Source organism: Mastigoproctus giganteus, chromosome 14 (assembly GCF_048544385.1).
Source record: "Mastigoproctus giganteus isolate SK-2022 chromosome 14, ASM4854438v1, whole genome shotgun sequence".
In the NCBI taxonomy this organism is placed as follows: domain Eukaryota; kingdom Metazoa; phylum Arthropoda; class Arachnida; order Uropygi; family Thelyphonidae; genus Mastigoproctus; species Mastigoproctus giganteus.
In genome coordinates, this window is record NC_143588.1 from 63,514,137 (window position 1) to 63,520,136 (window position 6,000).

Below are 6,000 nucleotides of genomic sequence, written 5' to 3' on the forward strand. Positions count from 1 at the left end.
TTCCGCTTAAATATTAGTGAAACTATTTATTTTATTATTATTATTATTTCTAAATCAAATCTTTAGTCAGAAAATGCTCATTACAGCAGTCAGCTGTTTTCGTTTTATTTTAGTATACAGAATAAGTATTGTTGCCGTACTACACTGGACTTGGCGCATCATGGCCTTAGTCGCCCTTGTGCCATAAAAACCGAAACCAAACCGTACTACACAGACCTTGCGATTACCGCATTAAATAGAATGTATGCTCTTTGTAATACACTTACACGATCCAGAACTTAAATGCACGTGTATTACTAGATTACTGCCAAAATAATCATTGTGCAAAAGATAGCGAAATTCCAAAGGCTCCTTGTTTAACGAAGTAAATACGAGAAACACAAGTAGCATACCTTCATTTGAAAATTAAGAGCTGGAAAAGGGGGGAGGGGGGAGAGAATCGTTATTGTAAACATTCAACTGACAAACTGATTGGTGTTGCAAATGCTCTTCACGGCCAGAAGGCCAGGGGTTTACGTAATAATAGTTCATAATTAATTTAATATAATGAAAATCATAATGAAGAAAATTACGAGTGGGGGATAGATTATTAATTGTAGATAAAGAAATATACTTACAGGTACAACGTAAAGTAGTGTGTACAATTATAGACTATATATATACATAGTAGCAAGAAATGGATAAATATAATGACTACTTAGATAGATACGAGAGTACACGTCATTTTCCACACAGTTCATGAGATCGTGCACGATAAATAGAATTTCATACTTAGACTTCATGGCCCAGTATCTGTTACGATCATTTATTTATAAGGCAGTTTCAGCGGTAGGTGAGGGCCACGTTGACTGTAACGATGGACAGAGTGGCGTTCCGTAGTACACAATGGTTTGGCCATCGATAACTTCTCGCTGGGGAAAACCAGGGATGAGATTGTTTGTGCAGATGACTGGGGCGGCTTATAGGGCGTCGTCACGTGATGGTGATGTCATCTATCAAGGAATCGCTGGTTCCTGCTTAGGTTCCAGAAGGTCGACGTGTGGTCGATGAAGTTAGTGCGTAGCCATCTATGATGAATGGTTGACGGGCATGGGATATGTGAGTCTTTTGAAAACTTCATGTCTAGGTAAAGAATAAATACATGCGGATGATAAGGTGGACATTTTATTTGCGTTTGAAAAAGAAAAAAAAGGTTGGCCTACAATGGCATAGATGTCTCACGATGTACTCTTTAGCTTCACAACCAAAGAAAAAGAAAAAAACTTGTGGCGGCCCCAGATCTACACGACATCTAAATCTGCACTCTGCTGCAACCTGCAATACACGCCCACAGTCCACAGAGCCCATGTGCTAAAAATAGTCATTCCTTCATCTGTGCTCAGCTAAGCATGATCACATCAACATCTGGAACACGGTTTGTTGACGTGTGCCAGTAAGACATCTCCGCAGTATCCCCTCCTTGTGCTCAAGACTCCGGAGGTTACAGAATTTCAAGAGACACTTCCCAAATGTGACTCTGGACACGATCGACATCGACTTGCGGTCTGTTGACAAGGCATATCGCGATGGCATCTTGTTCTATCTTTCTGTTTGTAAAGGACAGTTATGTAAGTGCCGGTCTTAGTTAGCCGATGTCACTTCATGTTCTGCTCAACTTGTAGTCCTTTTTCGTTTTAATTACTATTTCATTATTGCATTTTGATTAATATGGTTTGTTTTTTATTTATTTATTATTATTTAGTTATTTATTATTATTATTAATTTTTTTCAAAAAAAATTAATAATAATAATAAATACAGTCAATACAGTCAAGTCGTTTTAAAGGTTCAGAATGAGGGTTCCTTATGATAGCCTTATACCATTACAGGAAAAAATATTTTTAGGTGTAAACATCTTTGTGGCACCTACTAAATTTCGGACTGTAGTAAAATCAATTTGTCACGATTTTGTGACGCGCAAATTGTGCCATTTGACGTCATTTCCGTTTCATAACAAAGAAAAACGGAGTCGGGAGAGGAGATCGCGCAAAGGATCATGGAAGGTGGCTTTGGATTAACCATTGCCACCCGTGGCAGAAACCTTTTTGGTAACCAGAGAGATGGATATCTTGAGGTCAGTGATCTTGGATGTGCTCAGAGCTGGCATAAACAAGCTCTGAGAACATTCAAGATCATTTACATTGCATGCGCTTCAGCCTTACCAGTTGGAGCGCATATACTATAGGCGTTACAGTACCAGTCTGTATCACTGAAGCGGTTGTATATTTCCATCAAGAGGCGAATCATAAACGTTTTTCTGCAACCAGCTGGACCGGTCAAGAATATTTGAATCGGTTCGCGATTGGGAGATAACATACTCCAAATTACATGTATGAGTATGTGGACATGTAAGGGCGGCACCTAGAACGTTTGTTCAACTCCGCCTCGTATCTCTGTGAAGAACAGTATCACTACAGATGGGCCAGATGTGTGTGACGTCGGTTTGTGTGTATTATGTGTGTGTTCTGTTGTTCTGTTCTGACCGCTTGGCTACCCAGAAGCATCAGTCACCTGGACAGATGATTCTGGGTACTCGTCCACACCACGGGAAGGTGGGCCAGTCCCAGTAAACACGTACCGTCTCGAAAGAGACTCTGACCCACCTGGTGTTGTCAGCAGGTGGGCCAGGAACCTCTGGGGGCCCATTCCAGAGGGAAGAGAGGAGAGGAGAAAAAAAAAATAAATAAAATAAAATAAAAAAAATAATAATAATAAAAGTAATCCATTGTAATATATTATAATAATACAGTAATGTATTTATGTATGAGAAAAGAAAAAATAAATAAATAAATAAAAAATAAAATAAAATAAAAATTGATAGTATGGCAAATTTAGCAAAAAAGAAATAAATAAAAATAAAAATAAAGTAAAATAAAAAAGAAAAAAAAAATTAGAATTTAGCCTTTCCCTTCACAAGAGTGAAATCTAGGCTGTAGAATTGCTTATCTGGTTTTGATTGGCATTGGCATACAAGGTCTTTCGCCGGGTAAAGATGCCGGATGCAAAGGCCTGCAGGGAGGAAAGATTGTCTGGAGTCTGGATTAGTTGATCCACGTTGGTTGGGGAGAAGTTCAGAAATTTTCTCCGAAGTTGATCTCTGAGATCCTCGTACAGGTCACAGTCAAAAAGAAGGTGGTACCAGTTTTCCTTGCCTCCACAAAAGCATAGGTCGGTAGCGAGAAGCCCCAGTTGGTGCAGCTGTATGAGTAGAATCTTTTGCTTGTCATTGGCCATTCTCTTTAAGTTACAGAAGTCCTCGTTGGTCATCAAGTTTTCGCGTTTCTTTGCAATTGCGCTGAGTCGGTTGAGCGTGGCGAGCTTTAGATCCTCATTCATCTCGTTGTTTGCATGATTGTACAAGTTTCGAAAGGGGTCTTTCCGCAGTCGCATTACGAGGTCATTACCGCATGCTTCGTCATGGTCAACGTCGTCGTTGTCTTGACATATCGTCTTACATATTTCAATCGGTTTGCGAATGTCCAAGTCCCATTCATACAATTTACGATCTAGTATGAGCTCTTCATTGTTGTAGACCGTCGCATATTTCATCTCTGACACTATCTTTGTCTCCTCATTGTGAAATGGAATGTGCAGCGTTACCATCTCGCGCTTGTACTAGTTGAGATCCTGAGCCAAGTCATAGTTTCGATAGCGTTATTATGCGTGGATACTGTCGTTTCTTGCAGATCTGGCAGCGCTGCATGTGTAATTTGCGACAAAGCATGACAGAGTAACATGATCCAACATGATAGTATGATTGTAACAATTCAAATACTTGTATTGTTGCAATCATACTATTCAACAAATGGCTACAATCAAATGGGTAATTAGGCTGTTGGCCTAACATAGCCTCTTCCAAACGTTGATTCGGTAGAGTAAGCAGCGGGCGTGTGTATTCTATTTATCACTAACATTGATTCAGTAGAGTAAGTAGCGGGCGTGAGCATAAATTACATGGTTCATGATTTCGGTTCTAGCTGTTCGAAATTTAGTAGGTGTCGTCAAAGGTGTTTACACATGAAACATCTTTCGTGCGTACAGGGTACACACGCGGTTTTTTTTTTTTTTTTTTTTTCCGCCTACATTCCGGTAGGAAAACGAACTTATCACATTGGCATCCTTACCGTGATGTTTTTCTTTCGATCCAACTTCTTAAATTTGCAGTCACTCAAATTAGAAGCTGAGTTTACAGTCCGATTAAACCGCCCTCGTGGTAACAGTTGGTATAATTACCGTCCTCTTCACACCGGATGAAAAATACCAGAGTTCGAATCTGTCAGTGACGCGAGGAATTTTTATGGGTCTTTTTTCATAAAGTGGCTGATTTAGTCGGTCTCAAGCGAGGGTAGCGTGGAAAAAAACATATTCTCGGCTTTTTCGCTCCGAGATTACGGGAATAAAAACAGCAATTAGCAAAGCGACCGCAAAACGAACACACACACACACAGTTTACAGAGATATTATATACGGCTCAATATGGCCTAAAACTCTACAACATCCAACCAACCGGTCAAACCCGAATTCACAGTATCCCCGGATAAGAGAAGTAGTTTTATTTTCGTTTACTATTTCAAAACAAGATTTAAGGCTCTATTATTCCTAATAAATAAATAAATCTTCATTTCATTTCCAAGAAGAATACAAGCAAGCCCATCGCTACTTTATGGCTAGAGGCAGAAAGAGAGAAACAAAATTGATATACTGATACGTGATATACGAGTATTTTAGTTGCTCTCTAACCTACAGTGATTTGATATGACAACGTACCATGACTATTTCTTTGCTTGAGTACTTTTATTGTTTAGTCTCTTATTTTGAAGTCATCGTGATGGGCAGCAGTAGCTCTCTGTCAAATTCATTTCTGTAGTCATTACCGGCTATATATCTCTGAGATTCTGTGCCATAGTGGTTGATCAATTAAAGGACACTTTTAGGAAATAGTTTGTCTATTTTATGCAGCCTGTTAAGCTTGGATGTATGGAGATACGAGCATCTTAATTGATTCCTGGCCGATGCTGTGCTAATGACTGCTATGAGATCAGAAGGCTCAGTTCGCGCTGTAATGAGTTCGGAAAAAACGTAATATCTTCTTCCTTTATCTGGAATGTAAGAGTTCAATTGTTAAGTTATCATACATCGATGGCCTGGAGACGATAAATGGATATCGAATCTTAACATTAATCCTCCCGGAGGGTCCAGTACTCAACGACGAATTTTTTGCCCAAAACAATTTTGTTCCATTCATAAAGACGGGGTATATACATATCTAGACATGTTTTTTAATAATTTTTTTGTTTAGGATGGAGGCAGTTTCCTGTTTGATGTCTTATCTAGCACTTTGGATTTTCTGAGGAAGAAGCATATAGTAGTTACTGAAAGAGGTTCTTGCTGTAGGGTTCTCCGGATAAGAAAACAAGAAATGTGGAGAGAGAGGTGGCTAGTAGCGCTTGGTTAATGTTTAAGTAATCATTTCAGTATTTTAATCGTTTGTTTTAGGTAAAATAAAAGTAAAGTGCAGCCATTATCAACCCACTGCAGGATGGAAGCCTCCTCAACAATTCATGCTGAGGGAAATTGACCATAATCTGCCAGGCTGGTCCAGTGCGGGTTGGCAGATCGACCGTATTCAAGTCAGGGGCTTGAACCCCGGTCTACTTAAAGAGCGTGTGCTACTGCACTCCCGCTCCTGACCACTCGGCTTCGGAGGCCGTTATTGTTTTAGGTATAGGTTGCCCAAATGCTGACTTGATATCAAGGTAGAAAACACCAAATTGAGCCTTTTCCTGAAATGTCAATTAGATGTGGAGAGTTAAACGGGTTCCAGTGTGTGTGTGTGTGTGTGTGTGTGTGTGTGTGTGTGTGTGTAATCCATTTAACGTGAGTGGACATTACATAAATTCACATCTATTTTGTTGATGTATCATTTTCGCGTTACTGAAGGAAATGAAATTATAAATTTAAA